General features: G+C 47.7%; 1 protein-coding gene across 11 annotated transcripts in view; it reads left to right on the top strand.

Moving 5' to 3' along the window:
* The window catches only part of SGMS1 (sphingomyelin synthase 1), a 266,380-nt gene that overhangs the window by 68,319 nt on the left and 180,839 nt on the right, over positions 1 to 17,222 (top strand). For 7 of the 11 annotated variants that reach the window (XM_004764115.3, XM_004764116.2, XM_004764111.2 and 4 more), the window contains exon 3: positions 15,760 to 15,849. The exons of the other annotated variants lie outside the window; for them this stretch is intronic. The gene's annotated coding sequence lies outside the window, so the exon portion shown is untranslated. The remainder of the gene's footprint in view (positions 1 to 15,759; positions 15,850 to 17,222) is intronic. 11 annotated transcript variants of the gene reach the window in all.

The following is a 17,222-nucleotide window of genomic DNA, read 5'->3' as shown; positions in this document are numbered from 1 at the left end:
CTTTGCAGCGGCATTTCTTAGAATAAAGTCTGTTGGACATGATTATGAGAAGGCTCCATGGCATTCAGAGAGACAGGTAAGGGACACACGGGTTTGTGTGAGGACACAGGCGAACACATCCGGCAGCCTCTGGGCCCCCCCACTTCTCATGCTTAGTTCGGTGAGACTCTGGAAGCCACACCGGCTTTTGGGCCTGGTAACCCAAACCCTGAGTTTGCTAAATATAGTTAGCTCTGGAGTTTTCTTTTCCTTGTAAGGATTTTTACTCTGTAGGTGAGTGCGCCCTGTCTGTGGGCAAGGCACTCGGAGAAATCTGGAATCTTCTCCCCGATGTGGGGTGTGCTCGCTGCTCTGGGAACACTTGGGTGAGGACGGAGTTGACAGAGAGATAAGAAGTGTCGGTCTGGGTCAGTGGCAAGCAGCCTGTGAGGTCTTCCAGAGCCTAGGATGCTGCTTTCATTAAAAAAATCTTGATTTAGTGAAAAGAAGGGCCATCTGTACCCCAGTGTTTATAGCAACAATGGCCACGGTCGCCAAACTGTGGAAAGGACCAAGAGGCCCTTGAACGGATGAATGTATATTCGTATATTTACGAATGTATATTTACTCATATAAACTATGGAGTATTATGCCGCCATCAGAAAGGATGAATACCCAATTTTTGTAGCAACATGGGACTGGACTGGAAGAGATTATGCTGAGTGAAATAAATCAAGCAGAGAGAATCAATTATCATGTGGTTTCACTTATTTGTGGAGCATAACAAATAGCATGGAGGACATGGGGAGATGGAGAGGAGAAGAGAGTTGAGGGAAATTGGAAGGGGAGGTGAACCATGAGAGACTATGGACTCTGAAAAACAATCTGAGGGTTTTGAAGGGGCAGGGAGTGGGAGGTTGGGGGAAACAGGTGGTGGGTATTATAGAGGGCACGGATTGCATTGAGCACTAGGTGTGGTGCAAAAACAATGAATACTGTTACGCTGAAAAGAAATAAAAAAAATCTTAGGGCTTAATTACAAATGAAAAAAAAAATCACTGCCAAAGTGTAATAAAATATACTCAGGTATGGGTCTATAATTTATGCATTTACACTGCCTTATAATGCATACTTAACAAGTATAAAGCCTGATGTTGATAATAACTAAACTTACACAGGAAAATAAAATATGTGTGTGTTAAGAATGTCACAAAAATATATTATCCTTAAAAATTTACTCATTTCCATGAAGTATTTCGGGGATGGACATTTATATGTCATCAAGATTTTAACTATGAGGAAATTGTTTTTCGAAATATGTGTTAATTTTTTTAAGAGCTGCAATGTGTCCTGAATAAATCACAGTGGAAGTAAAAAAAAAAAAAAATTCTCGAATGACAAAGGTTGGCAAGAAAGGCATCATAGTCTCCGTGCTTCTCCCCTTTCTTCTGATCTCCCTTCACGGAACATATATTATCAGATGGAACCTTCCTCCCCAGATTTTGTTAACAAAACAGGGGGTTTTTCAGGATTTCCATCTGATTTCCTCTTGGGAGTAGCAGGGTGGCGGCCGCTGAGCCCTGGCCACTGTCCTGGGCCCTGCTTTCCCTGTGCTGGAGGGAGCGCTGTGGAGGTCGGAGGGCTCGTGAGCCAGGGGAGGCTACCCCCATGCCCTTGGGCCCCAGAGACGCCAACTTCCCCCTGTGTCCGGCTCTGTTCCTGAGCCCGGGAGTGTGCGTGCAGGCCTATTGCTGGTGCCGGTGGGGCTGGTGTCACCCTCTCTGGGACAGTCGCTGTGTGGGGGCTGAGCCTCAGAAGTCAGGCTTCCCACGTCTTGGGGGTTACAGACTTGTGCCTTCTTTGGCTCCCTGGGACCCGGAGACTAGGGCTATAGAAGGAGAATATACACAGGTGGTGTTTTCAGTAAAAGTTGTAGAGGCCTCTGGTAAAGAAGATTCTAGACTTTTCTTCAGTCTAGAAAAAGAAGATGTGTCAGTGACGAATGTGGAAAGCCCATGAAGCCCAGCGTCAGGATCTCGCCGACAGTGCGCGTTCTGTTGACAGGAGCAGCAGCCTTCATCAGGTACAGCCAGGCCTCTGGGGTCCAACTGGAGGTCCGGCCTCCCGAAGCCCATCATGCAACGCCAGGATCCCTTCCTCCTGCCCGCAGCCCCCAGCGTGAGGCCTGGACGCTGGGCCGGGCCCTCCTTTGTGGCCCTCCCGGAAGGAAGGGCACCGGAATAGGTCAAATGACCCCGGGAATACAAGAGTACACGTGTCTGACTTCAGCAGGAGCAGAGACATTGTCCTGTTTTCATCACATCGGACCCATCTGGGAGAGCAGTGCAAAGAACATTCTTGAAAAATAAAGTCTTCATTAAAGCATCCCTCTGCCCCACCAAAGAGCCCTGTAAGACACAGTGGCACGGCACCCTCGAGGCAGCTTCAGGGAGGAGGAACTCGATGTCCAGATGCCCCGTTGTTCTTCAGGCAATCCTGCCCTGATCCAGGTGTGGTCACAGAGTGGAGAATCCAGGTGAGAGATGCTCCTGTAATTGTGCACCGATGCGAGGAGCATCTCGTGACGATGCCAACCTGGGGGCCACAAGAGAGGAGAGACCTGTCAAGCACCCCCTCCGTGGGGTCCAGGGTCCGCTGGGGGCGCTGCTGTCACGACGCGCATCCCAGGGGCTGGCTGTCCTGTCCCGCTTGCACATACACTGGTGCACGGATGGACAGGAGCAGGAGTATCTTTCAGGATATCCCCCGAATATCTCCGAGGCCACCAAGTGCTCTTTGTACCAACAGACGGGACTGTACCGCTCCCTCCATTCACTGCTCCAGACAGGCCCTCTTCTGAACCAGCGTGGGCCTGTTTCTTAGCAATGGCCAGCACACAAATATAAAAGACTTTTTTTTTTTTTTTAAAGATTTTGTTTATTTGGGAGAGAGCAAGAGAGCAGGAGCAGTGTGTTGTGGGAGGGAAGGAGAGGGAGAAGCAGACTCCCCACTGAGCAGGGAGCCTGACGTGGGGCTTGATCCCAGGACCCTGACATCATGACCTGAGCCGAAGGCAGATGCTTAACCCACTGAGCCCACCAGGCGCCCCATGACGAGGTACTTTTTAAGACAATATTGTTTCTCTTAAGTGCCTCACTGAGCAGTATCCGCATGTTTCCGTGAGCTTGCTGATTCCTTTTCTATGTATGCATGTCTGTATGTCACATTATGCTTGCAAGAACATTTTGGTATCCTGCTTTCTTCAGTAGCCTAATGATGTCTGCCTGAATATAGTTTGTAATGGCTGCATACTGTTCTACTATGTGGCTGTTTCCTAGTTTCTTAAACCCTTCTCAGTTGTTGATCCATTAGGTACTTTTGCATTTTCTAGTAGTGAAGAGTGATGATAAACGTTGATAACATAAAATTTTATCCTGATTTCTGATTATCTCCTTGAGGTTTCAAGTGGACCTGGGTCAAAGGGCAGAAGCATTTTATGATCTTGGTACAGGATGGTCAGATGTTTTACCTCATCCTCATTAGTGTTGAACACTTTTTTTTTTGCTAACGTTGATTTAATAGGAAAATTTGGCATTGCTTCACTTTACATGCTTTTAATACCAGGTGACGCTGAGCCCAGGTCCATTTGGCAAGTTGTTAGGATGCCAAGTGGTTTAACTTATTTTTAGTTCTGCAAGTTGACCCATGAGTACACCTCCTGAAAGATTTGAACAGTGCTGACAAAGTCCCCTTGACCGCCTTCTCCCCCATCCCCCTTCCAGCCCCAGGGGTAACCACTTCCCGTTGGGTGGCTTTGGGGACTTTCACTGTGTGTGCATGTGTGCAGACAGACAAATGGGTACGTAGTATGGGAGGGTTTGAATGTGTAGGGGAGCGCAATTTATGGTTTTCAGAGTTTTTAATTCATCATGGAAGTCTCTGTAAAATACAGATAACTCTTTTTTAACAGGAATACAGGATTTCATATTAAATGTACCATGGTTCATTTAGCTATGTATTTATTAAAGCATTTCTATTTTCCCCCTTTCCCTTTTTGAGTCATATAAATGTGCAGATATATGTACAATGTCATATGTATCTTTTATGTTTTTTATTCAAGACTAAATGTTTTTCTTAACAGGTTTATATATGTTCTCTTTTATAATAATGAATCGCTATTATTACTTCCTACAAGAAAAATAATTAAGAAATCATGTGAACGTATACTGTGTGTAAACGCCTTTAGAAATAATGACCTTTTAAAAGCCTCTAAAGAGGTTAAATATTGTATGTTGACAACTGATGACTCAGATGAGCTGAGAGCTAAACGGGGAACCTTCCTGTTACTCAATTTTGCATTCCGATTTGAAGCCGATGGATTTTTCAGACACGTTGGTGCACTGCCCTTTCCCAGAGCCTCGTGCTGTCCTTGCACGCTTACTGACTTCGTGAGTTCTGCGGACTCACTACGCCGAAGACCACAGCGAAGGAGCACTAGTATATAAAGGGGAAAAAAAAGAAATTCGTCATTACAAAATTTTGAGTTAAAGAAAAAAACAACAACAACCCTGTAATCCTGACCTATGCTGTTTCTGTCAAATTTCAAAAAAGAATATAAACCCAAAGTAAAATGAAAGAATTTCTTGGAGGAAATTCTCTCCATTTATTTTTCACTGTCTTACTTTGTCAAAGATTCCAGGGAGGTTTTAATAGTTGCCTAATGTTTCTGTGCTTAGAACATGACATGGAGATGTTAGTTTCCTTAACGAGACCCTGTGTTCACTGTACTCAGGCTTCATACGTCTTTTTGTCAAGATCAATATCTCATTTGCTTTTTAAAAAAGATTTTATTTGACAGACTCAGCAAGAGAGGGAACACAAGCAGAGGGGGTCAGAGAAGGAGAAACAGGCCTCCCTTGGAGCAGGGACCCCAATGGCAGGGCTCGATCCCAGGACCCTGGGCTCGATCCCAGGACTCTGGGATCATGACCTGAGCCGAAGGCAGATGCTTAATGACTGAGCCACCCAGGCGCCCCTCAATATCTCATTCTTTGGGTGTATATGGCATCGATCTCCTTTGTCAGTGGGCATTTTGGGATTCCCCAGCACGCTTGGAGCTCCCCTGAGACAGTGATGAGCAGACCAGTCCTGGCAGCTAACTCAGTACCAGGACTAGTGATGGTCCTTAGGGGATTCCCACGAGAGCTGACGTACTCAGTGGCTCTCACGCTGAAAGAGATCAGTTACACTTCTATCCCACGGTTGTAGCAAGTGCAGGACATCCAAACCTGAACCAGGTAGCCCTAGGATGGATGGATGGACCCGTCTGAGGTGGAATACGTAAAAACCATCTTCCCGGTAATTTTGGGGAGGATTGTTGGAGGTAATGTGGAAAGCAAAGCTCTAGCATTTTTATGGCTTTTAAATATACCTGGACACAAAGTTTAACTACACACATGAATGTGAGTAATTCAGTCTCAAGCCTGAATCTGGCCGCAGAATCTGGGTCGCAATCCTGGCTGTGCCACCTACAAGCTGATTTCTCACCCTTCCGCTCTGACCTTCATTGTCCTGTCTGTAAAATCGGGGGAATAGTGCCCACTTTATCTTGCTGTTGCTAGGACTAGGCTGAGGTCTGGCACATCCCAAGTGCTCGGTCAGTGGAGACAGTGAGATTGTTACCGGCAGGGCACCCCAGAAGTTTCTTGCAAGCTTTGGGTGATGAGTGTGGGGTAGGAAAAAAATCTTGTCCTTCTGCCTTCTAGGTTCCCATTCTAGGTTCTCAGCTAGGGCCCAGTACCAAACGACGGATCAACGGAGAAAAGCAGTGTATTAATGTGTATATCTCATATGTACATGGGAATAGTAGCTCATAGAAGTGACTAAATTTGGGCTAAATTTGGGCTTCAGCTAAAACAAAGAAAGCCAGGCGTGGAGGGCGGGTGATGGAAAGGTGATCAGGAAAAGTACAGCAAGCCAAGGAAGCAAGCAAGCCAGCCACCCTCTCAGTGGGTAAGGGTCTTCTGTGAGTCGTCTTTTTTATCCTTCTCTTCCTGGTGCATAGAGGGAGACACCCTTGTGAATGGAGATTTCCTTTGTACGTGTACCCTCATGAAAGGGTAACTTCTTAGTTTTCTGAGCTGCTTTTGTGTCTACTGTTTTTCCAAATAATTGGCTCACAATGGCCCTTGGGCCAAAGAGGCATATTTGGGGGAGCAGATTCTGGTCTTCTGCCGTAGGGAAAGTCCTGGCAGCAGCAGACAAGGGAAAGAAGGGAGGTTGCTGGGTGGGAGGAGCGGACTCCACATGCCCCCTCTGTGGGGCGGTTGGTGGAATGGGCAGGTGAGAGCTGTGCAGCCTGCAGACCCTAGTTTGGTTGCTACTCTGGGGATTTGGGAAGACTTTTCCATATGTGGTGTCATGGCCGACTCTTCTCCCTGGTTCAGCATGCAAGTAGACCCATGGACGGAGGAATGGGGTTGCCTGTCTGTCACACCCTTGTACCATTTTTATTGCGCACCCCGTTCTGAATGCCTAGGGATGACTAACATGGCATTTCAGTCAGTGGGCTTCTAGGTTTTTTTGTGGAGTTTCTAGGTTTCTTAGGAGTCACTTAGAATTACAAGGATAAGGGAGTTTATAATGGTAAAAGGATGTACAAAGTGTGGCACTTTCCCCAAACGAATAGAATAGCTTGTTACTATTAAGAAAAGTAAAAACCGAAAAAAGAGATTTAAGGTACCTGTGTATATTCCTTTTAAGGTAGAAAATAAAGTCAGGCGCACACTTTAGGGGTGAGTGTTCCCCTTCTGGTTAGATGCCTGATGACGGGGGTCTTCGCGTGGCGGGGCTGACCTAGAGACAGGGCCTGCTCCAGCTTTCTGAGCTGTGAAACAGTTGTTGAAGTTTCTGAAAACCTTTTATTTGAGTTAGTTCTGGGATTTTGTATAAGAGATCACATTCAAGTGGTTTTTCCCAGAAGGCCTTGTTTTGGGGACTAACCTCTCTGTGATACCAAGAGCAGATCAGTAAGTCCTCTTCTTTACTGTTTTTAAACCTGATAGAAGGAGAAGTTATCTCTTCTGTGTTCAGTGTCTGCGTGAGTACCTTCTTTGAGGTACACTTTACTGTGTTCCTAGCTCTTACTTAGTAAGGATGTAAGAAACCCTGTAACAGTGCTTCTACTTGTCAAAAAAAAAAAGAAAGATGATTTGGGGGCACCTGGGTGGCTCAGTCTGTGAGGTATCTGCCTTCGGCTCAGATGATGATCTCAGGGGCCTGGAATCAAGTCCTGCCTCTGGCTCCTTGCTCAACAGGAAGGAAGCCTGCTTCTCCTCTTGCCCCTCCCCTCCCCAGGCTTGTACACATGCCCGCTCTCCCTCTCTCTCTCCCTCTCTCAGATAAATAAATAAAAATTTTTTTTAAAAAGGGGGTGATTTGTTTTTTCAATACTTAGGGGGAAAAAGCCCTTTTATATTCTTTCTTTGATCCGAATTAGATGGTCTACTCCATTTCCCTTTGAGCTCTGGCTATCAGAAATTTAAAAAATTGTTTTAATATTCAAGCACAACAAACTGTTATCTCGTGGTTGGAAAATCAACTTCTTTTGTTCATTTTGTGACTTTATATTTATGCCTGTTCCTTTCAAGTGCACAGGGTGCTTTCTTGGATATGGATAACATTGAAATAATCTAATAAAGTGAATTTTTCTTGATAGTGTCATTCATTTATTTGGCTTCTATCTGTAAGACTTTTGTATAGAGGGCGCCTGGGTGGCTCTGTTGGCTAAGCATCTGGCGTCGGCTCAGGTCATGATCTCAGGGTCCTGGGATCGAGTTCCACATCGGGCTTCCTGCTCAGCGGTGAGCCTGCTTCTCCCTCTACCCCTTACCCTGCTCATGCTCTCTCAAATAAATTTTTAAAAAGTCTTAAAAAAAAAAAAAAAGACTTTTGGACAGAAAATGAGATGCAGTTTTAGTTTGGCTATGCAGAGGCCAGGGGTCTCGATGGAAACACTGTGGCCAGTAAACCCTGGGACGGCTCAGGCACTGTGTGGTTCTTCACGGGGGACTAGGATGAGCACTGCAGATCTGATGACGATTTGAAGTATTTAGCGTGTAGATGGCCTGGGCTGCTGTTCACTTGGAAGAAAATGATGAGGACTGGATGAAGAAATTGCAAAGCGCACGGAGAAGAGGAACGTCCTTTCTTATATCGTGGGGTTAAAGTGTGCGGCTGCCCTGATCACTCCCTTGCTCTGTGCCCTCCTGCCCTGGGTTCTGCCCTGCTGAAAGCCCTCATTGTGCAGGACGCTTGTTTATTTGTTTACGGCTTGTGTCTCCAGGAGAGCTGCTGGCGCTCTGGCCTTGGTCTTCTTTTGTCGGAGGCACCCGGCACAAGGCTCACAGTGTGTTCTTGAAATTCGTGATTCGTGTTTCTGAAATAGCAGATCAGAAGACACATTTTAGGCCAATAACTATTTCAGTATATGGGCAAATATTTTGAAGAGTCAAAGAGGGTTGGGGGCATTTTTGTGCCTAAAATATATGCCAAATTCAGAAAATCCAATCTCCTGTAGCCCTGTGTTTCTTGAACTGTCCAGTTTCTAAGAGCAGTTTGGTGCTGAGGCCGGCTGGAGTGGGGTAGGTGGCGCTTCGTCAGGCAGCCTGGCCTGCCGTGTCGCCTGTGCAGGTGTGCGTGGCGCCGGGTGTAGGCATCCACTTACAGGTTTTGAAGGCCTGTTGTGCTGAGGACGCAGTGGCGACCAGTGTGGACTCTCCCCCAGGGACAAGGTTCCTGCTTCAGAAGTATTAGACGCAGATTTATGTCTTGACAGTTTTTAGTTTTTAAAAAAATATATTTTATTTATTTATCTGACAGAGAGAGATCACAACTAGGCAGAGAGGCAGGCAGAGAGGGGGAAAGCAGGCTCCCCACTAAGCAGGGAGCCCAATGCGGGGCTCGATCGCAGGACCTTGGGATCATGACCTGAGCTGAAGGCAGAGGCTTAACCCACTGAGCCACCCAGGTGCCCCAGTTTTTACAGTGAACTTTGTGGTTGCCCTCTGTTTTCCTTGAGGACAGGACGCAGAGAAAACCATTATTTTGAAAGCTTGCTGGTCATGGGTTGTGCTGTCTGTGACAAGGATGCTGTGCTTTAAACGAGACCAGACGAGGGTATGCTGATGTACCTTCTCCTCCTGTACCCAGTCTCATGCCAGACACAAGCTCTGTGTGCACTACTGATGTCACCGTTGTCCCAACCCCGGGACCTATGGTGCAGATGTCTGGTCATGTCGGGGTCACCACAGCCAGTTGTGAATGACCCCGCTCTTACGTGTGCTCACTGGACGGTGAGTCAGGTCTGTACTAGAATACGTGGGTGCTGTGTCATGACCTGTCAGCGACTTGGGCTCCTCTGAGGCACAGGACACACCATGGGGATGAGACACAGATCGCACTGAGTGTTGGTGTCAAGGCCGTGTCTGACCCTGAGATGATGTCCCTGCTCGCTTTGCAGCTGAGTCTTTCAGTTTGGAGCAACAGACTCTGTTTTTTGTCTGTGGTGTGACGTGGAGCCCCTCACTTCCCCACTCTGCGGCTGAGCATCCCTGTCTGTACCGTCAAGGTCATCTGAGGGGTTTAAAGCTTGAAGAGCCTCCGTGCAGCCCTCATCACAGGACCCAGAGTGGAGGAGGCCAGCAGCACAGCACAGCTGTGGGGGACTTTCCTTCCTTGGCGTTTCGTAGCATGGGTTTTTAGTTCCTTATAACCATTTACACCTGTTGATACTTTCCTGAGTCCTCAGTGTATTTCGGATCCTATGGGCCACGCGCTTCCTAGCCTGCAGACTGGTGCTGTCTGCCAGCTGGGGTTTTCTTATCTGGCTCAGGACTGAGTCTCGATGCAGTTTGCAGTTTGACTGATTGATGGATTGACTTGGATCGTCTTCAGTGGCAGGTACTGGAAGTAAGCTCTGTACGTGGGGCATCTCATTAAATCCCTACAGGGAGGACAGTGCCACAGAGAGGTCAGACAGGTTGTTGACGTGAGGATTAGTGATGGACACCCAGGTGCCTAGCCCACCCCTTTCCCTTCAGTGCGTGTGCACCGAGGTGCTGTGCATGATGTTCAGTCTGGGCTGGGACCGTATGCCTGAACGTGTTGTTCTCTAGTTAAAGGGCGCATGCTCTCTGTTACAGGTAAAGACAGTATGGGCCATCTGTGACATTGTGCTGTCTGTTCCTGCTGGACCTGTTTCCTAGCCTGTCCCTCCTCTAGCTCTTTGTGGTCTGGTGTCGGGGGAGGCAGTGTGTCGGGTGGTTAAGAGTACAGGACTCTGCAGTCACGCAGTGGTGGGACATATCCCAACTCTGCCTGTTAGAAGCTGTGTGACCTAGAACAAGTGCCTTGTCCTTTCTGTGCTTCAGTTTCTCATCTGAGAATAATAAATACTGCTTACCTTAAAGGGTCATTGTGTGGCTTGAGAGCACACATGCACACACACGCACACACATGGTGCTTAGAATGGGGCCCGGCACGTCACATTTGTGGCAGATGATGCCCTGGTGGTGTTCTTTGCACACTGCCGTGGGCTCTGTTGCTCCTGTCTTCACCTCCCACGCGGGGCCTGCCCCAGAGCTCCATGTGTGACAGACACTCTGCGGAAGTCTGTTGAGGGAGTGGATGGATCTGGATGGGCGGAATGGGTGCACATGGGACCCGCTCTTTTTCATCTTGAAGTTAAATTGGACTCATTGAAATAGGCGATCTCAGCTTGAATAGAATCAGAGTGCTTGCTTTTTGATAAGCAAGAGGCTAGAAATTGGAGGATTAATTTACTGAATCCTTCCGGGAGACTCACAAGGCCAGTATTGTCCCATTTTACAAATAGTAAGTTTTCGTGCATTTTAATCTAATGCCTGTAAGGAGGACATGGGACTTTGAGCCACGGGAGGCAGGGTGTGAATCCTGTAGCCGAGCCTGCGGCCCAGCTGGGCCTGCCCATAGGTCCCCGGGTGACTTGTGGCTGACGGTGGAGCCCTCTGTGAACACTCTGTTGTCTGTACATACATTGCAGCTTCCGTGAGGCGGAATCCTGGACCCCAGCCCCCGGGATGCTTGAGCACTGGAACAGGAGCCCTGCGTGTTGGAAATCGAAGAGCAGTCATGTCATGGGGACACAGACGGCCATACTCTTTAGTTAAAATTTCTTGCTTTGGGGAAAATGTTTACATTGAAGCCAAAGTCTCATAGGTCGAAACACTGTGCTCTGCTCTGTCTTCGGTGGGAATGGAGAAGTGCTGCTGGATGCTCCTGGAGTGGGGGTGCTTGACATGGTGTCCCATGGTGGCGCCTCTTCCTTTGTTTTCCCTCGGTTAAACGTGCCCTGTGAGTTTCACACTTTGAGTTAGGTTTCAGAGAGCTCTGCACATCTCCTTTTGGGCCTTTTCCTTTTTTTAAAAACATTTTCCCCAGGAGGGTGGAGCCCGGAGATGGCTTTGAGCCTGGCCGGTATTTCTGATGACCCGGTCAGGGTCTGCAGCGGGAAGAAGGGGACCTGTATGAGTGATGAGCTGTCCTGAGACCCTGAGATCCTGTCCTTCCTGACACACCCTTCACGAGACTGTGCACGGGGCCTTGGCCTGGCAGCTGTCCTCGGCATTCCTGTCCCTGCACCTCCCTCAGCTCAGGTCCACGGTCTGCGGCCAGTGAGACATTGGCTCAATGTTGCAGGGGGTGCCTGATGGAGTACCGTGGAGGGATTCTGGCTCTAATCTGTGTTGGAGCTGATGTGTTCCCCGCGGGGAGGAGCCTGTTGGTTATACAGTGTAAGAACTTCTTGAGAAGGGGCTTGATTCAGTTATACAGAATTCCAGATTCTTCCCTTTGAGAGGTCCTCTTAATCTTTGAACCAGCACACCATTTTTGGTCCCAAGGAGGAGCACCCTCCCCCACCTCCCCCTTGCAGACCTAGTGTGGGCCCTCGGTGAGGTGACTCATGGTAAATACCTATAGCTTAGCATACACCATCAGTGCTTAGTAAATGTTGGCTTTTGATTTAAAAGTGAGCACAGGGGCCAACAGACACATGAAAAATTGCTCCACATTACTTGGCATCAGGGAAATACAAATCAAAACCACAATGAGATATCACCTCACACCAGTCAGAATGGCTGAAATCAACAAGTCAGGAAATGACAGATGCTGTTGGTGGGAATGCAAGCTGGTGCAACCACTCTGGAAAACAGCATGGAGGTTCCTCAAAAAGTTGAAAATAGAGCTATCCTATGACCCAGCAATTGCACTACTGGGTATTTACCCTAAAGATACAAACGTAGTCATCCGAAGGGGCACGTGCACCCGAATGTTTATAGCAGCAATGTCCACGATAGCCAAACTATGGAAAGAACCTAGATGTCCATCAACAGATGAATGGATAAAGAAGATGTGGTATATATACACAATGGAATACTATGCAGCCATCAAAAGAAATGAAATCTTGCCATTTGTGACAGCGTGGATGGAACTAGAGGGTATCATGATTAGCGAAATAAGTCAAGCGGAGAAAGACAACTATCATATGTTCTCCCTGATATGAGGAAGTGGAGATGCAACGTGGAGGGTTAAGTGGGTAGAAGAAGAATAAATGAAACAAGATGGGATTGGGAGGGAAACAAACCATAAGTGACTCTTAATCTCACAATACAAACTGAGGGTTGCTGGGGGGAGGGGGTTTGGGAGAAGGGGGGTGGGGTTATGGGCATTGGGGAGGGTATGTGCTATGGTGAGTGCTGTGAAGTGTGTAAACCTGGCGATTCACAGACCTGTACCCCTGGGGATAAAAATACATTATATGTTTATTAAAAAATAAAAAATAAAAAAATAAAGATGAGGGGAAAAAAAAGTGAGCACAGGGGGCGCCTGGGTGGCTCAGGTGGTTAAGTGTTTGCCTTTGGCTCAGGTCACAGTCCCACTGTCCTAGAATTGAGCCCCACATCGAGCTCTCTGCTCAGGGGGGAGTCTGCTTCTCCCTCTTCCTCTGCTGCTCCCCCAGCTTGTGCTGTCTCTCTGTCTCTCTCAAATAAATAAATAAAATCTTTAAAAAAATAAAAAAAATAAAAGCAAAGGTGCCATGAGAATAGGAAGTTTGAGGTACTTACCCAGCTTTGAATGGGGATCATGAAAAATTCCCCAAGGTCATCAAGCCTCCATGAGTTAGTCAAGAGAAGAAAGGAAGGCAGGGTGTCTCGTGAAGGGTGATAGCTTTGGGGCGTTCACTGTGATGGGTGGACAGGGTTGGGACCTGGGGTGCAAAGCTAGGTGGCAGGCAGATCGTGGAGGCTCCTGGGACGTTGGGGGACAGATGGTTGGGTTGATCAGGAGCCAGGCACCTGCTTACCCAAGGAGGTAGAATTATGACCTGAGAGTACTGATGGGACAGGTCTGTCTGGACAGAGCGGGGCAAGAGGACAGGTGCACACTGTGTTGACAGGCGGAGCGAGGCTCACCTGCACGTTCTCCACTGCCCGAGGTGGAGCCTGAGGGCACCCGGTGGACCCACCGTGCTTTGGTGGGCATGCTTCTTTTGAGAAACTGGATTAGGCAGGCTGTGGTGTGGATTTCTGGTAAGGAGAAAGTCTGCTTAAGAAGTAGAAAGAGGGCGGGCCACATTCCCGCCGGGCACAGTGTGGCGAGTGCAGTGTACACGTGTGTACGCCATGGGCACGCACCTCCTGGCCTGTGCCGGAGAAGGCCCGTTCTCCAGTTTCCTCTCATCTCCACTATGGCATGAAAATACCACTCTTGTCTGACAATTTTGATTGTTTCCTTTTGATTAGCTTTGTGTCTGGGGTTGCAGGGTTCTTTCTTTTTCTTTTTCTTTTTCTTTCTTTCTTTCTTTTTTTTTTTTTTTGGTCTTTTGACCATTTTTTTTTAAAAGGTTTTATTTATTTATTTGAGAGGGACATAGCGAGAGAGAGCACAAGCAGGGGAGGGACAGAGGGAGAGGGAGAAGCAGACTCCCTGCCTACCAGGGAGCCTGATACCAGGACTCTGGGATCATGACCTGAGCCGAAGGCAGATGCCTTACTGACTGAGCCACCCAGGAGCTCCTTTTTTGACTGCTTTTCTCCTCATTTTCTCATCAGTGGTTAGAAGTAGGAAGGAATGGTATCTGTTGAAAGGACTCTTTTCCTCGGTGCTAAGTACATGCACCTAGAGAAGAACAAGGAAGAGTTAACAACTAAGTTTTCTTTCTCTGGCAGTCTGTCGTGGCTTGTTAGGCCCCCGATGTCCGTGTAGTTCATGTTGGAGTGACAGCCAATTGGCATCCGAAGGGACTGTCAGCCTCCTGGAAGGGATAGAGCCATTTCCCCGGCACTTTGTTCAGAATTTGCTGGACTGCTTAGGGATCCTGTCTCCCGCCACGGAGGGAGTTGTTGCAGGGAAAGCACACACATATACTTCCAAGAAATGCTGTTAGAAACACTTAAATGAAGAGCCTTTACTGTATGCTCCTGTCTTGATCCTTCAGCCTGTGTCCCGGAAGCATCACTGAGTGCTGAGAGCTCGAAGAGGGAAAGACGTGCCACGGGTGCTGGGCTTGCCCTCCTATGGGGGAACTGGACCGCGGCAGCTAGCTCCGCAGTCCCTCAGAGGAGGGAGGACCCCCATGGGCCCCAGTCTCTGTGTGAGCACCTTCCCGGCTGGGGTCCAGACCCTGGGGGGCCAGCGTGGTGTGTACAGTAAGAGCAGAGCCTGAAGAAGTAAAAGGCGCTTGGTGCTTTGGTCATGTCTCAGGAACTATGTTTCCAGGCTACAAGAAAGAGGAGCCTCACCTTTGCCAGAACTACCCCCTCACCCTATCCATTGAAGGGTGGGCCTCTCATAACTTGGCATCTCTGTCATCTAGCACTGAGTCTGAAACAGAGTCACTTAGGACTGGTTAGATTAATAAAGTAATTTTGCTGTGGAGTCACAGGAATATCATCTGCATTTTATAGGAAGAAGACTTTCCATAACCTCTTAAAGAGTCTGCAACAATTGCCGTAACTAGAATAAGTTGACATTTTCTGGTGAGAATATAATTGATGAAATGTTAAAAAAAAAATAACTGTGACTTAAAGAGAAAAGGAGGGTATGTGGACGAGATCTGTGAATTTCTTAACCATCCTGGTGTGGGTGTTCTACCTTCTGAGTTGTCTGTGGTTAATGAACATTTAACCCAATGACCGTCGCTCTGTCACTCCACAGGCAAAGCCGTTTCTCCATGTGTTGGGTGAGGAAGTACATCCAATGATAGTACAGCTTCTCAGCCTGAAACCATCCTGTTAGGATTTGGTGTTGTGGAAAAAAGTTGGAACTAGAGTCACAGACGTGGTTCTTTTCCTCTCTGATAGTCGCTGGAGGAGCGGTCGTGGGAAAGTTCCCTAACCTTTGGGAACGTCAGCTGCTGCCTTTAAAATAGTACTTGCCTACTCAAAAATTTCAAAAATCTTATAGCTCAAATTAAAAAAAAAAAAAGCATGTGAAAGGTCTTTGTAAATAACGAAGAAATTTCAAAGTTTTTCTTTTAAAAACATTAAATTACTATTAATAGTTTTGGTTAAAGATGAAAAATGGCTTAGTCCGGAGAATGGTGGAGATTTTCCTTACTTCCGGTGGCCCTTTTCCCTTTTAAATGTCAAGAATGATGGCGCAAGAGAGTTTCTTTCCCCAGTGGACCCTGGGGTTCCTTCCGGTTGCCTCCTTTCTCATTTCCTGCCCTTACTATTCCAGGCAAAGCCCTAGTACCGAAGAACGGTAGATCTTCTGAATTTCGAGGGCAGTGAAGTAGGAGCGTAGCAGAGGGCGTACGCAAGACAACACGTAAGTCACACTCTGCCTTTTATCAGTTTGCAGACCTGTCATGGGTCTGAAGTTCCTCAGAGTCGCTCCTGCTTTGTTCTGAGAGTGTACGTGAGGCCCTGATGCATGGAGGGGGCCCCCTAGCTCCACATCAGCCAGGGAAGGCCAAGTCTGGTTTGGGGAGGGAAGGAGACAGGACTGGACTGGGAAGGCAACACCAGCCAGAGTGTAGATGTGTGGGAAATGAAGGGCCCAGGGGGTAGCTTCCGCCAGAGTCGCTGGAGAGGACGGGGAGGACGTCGTGAGCTCTCAAGCCACGTAATTAACAAGCACGTTTGTCAGGAAAAAGAGCCACCCGGATTCAGGAAAATCTCTGCTTGAGTCTACACCATTTTCACCTTTAGTGAAAACTCCACATAGTAATTTAATTGTCTGTAGAAGAAATTATGAGGGAAGGTTCCAGGGCCCAGGGACTTAGGGAGCCATTTGGGGCCAGGACTTTTCCTTGACTGTGGAATCGGTTGTGATGGAGGCTCGCTCTCCGGGAAGATTGTGTCTCCACACTGGGACCGCCTGGGGCTGTATCGCTGGGCACGCCCGCGTGCAGTGTCACGAAGGGTTTACTCCAGAACCAGGTCAGCTCACCGTTGCTCGTGTTGAGAAACAGTCTTGACCAAGAGTGAAAATCCCCTGCGTGGGACTGTGTTCTTCGTGATGGTGGCTGCTTTCCATCCTGGCACACGGTTCCCTTCTCTGTGTACACATGCAGATGGGATATTGCTTCTGTTGCTTCTTCTCCGGCCGGATAAGAGTGCTCGACTGCACGTGGCCTTCCCCAGGGCGCTCAGTTGTGTCGTTCAGATTCACCTGTTGCATGTGATGGTAGTAAATTATTTTTTCTAGTTTAATAAAATCCTTCTTGTAAAAATCTGTCATGGGCACCTGGGTGGCTCAGTCTAGTGTCTGCCTTGGGCTCGAGTCATGATTTCAGGGTCCTGGGATCGAGCCCTTTATCAGGCTCCCAGGGTTCTGCCCATCAGGCGGTCTGCTTCTCCCTCTCCTTCCGCCTTCCTCCTCCGGCTCGTGCTCACCCACTCTTCTCACAAAAAGAAATGAATAAAATCTTAAAAAAAAAATGCATCACCTTTTATCTGTTGCTCCACTTCCTTCCAAAATTGGGTATTTTGTTGCCAGGCTAATGGCTATAAGATAGTGTACCACTGTGGTTTTAATTTGCATTTTCTTGATTAATAGTGGGATTGAGCACTTTTTAGTGTCCTTTGGAGAACAGAGATGTGATTCTAATGTAGGCAGAACTTTCAGTCTTTTATTGTATGGCTAATGTGCTTTTCTTTATTTCTTTTTTTTTTTGTTGGGGGGTTTGGTTTTTGAAA

Source organism: Mustela putorius, unplaced genomic scaffold, assembly GCF_011764305.1.
Source record: "Mustela putorius furo isolate JIRA1106 unplaced genomic scaffold, ASM1176430v1.1 tig00000577_pilon_pilon_pilon, whole genome shotgun sequence".
NCBI classification, from domain to species: Eukaryota; Metazoa; Chordata; class Mammalia; order Carnivora; family Mustelidae; genus Mustela; species Mustela putorius.
This window is presented reverse-complemented; position numbering and strand designations above follow the sequence as displayed.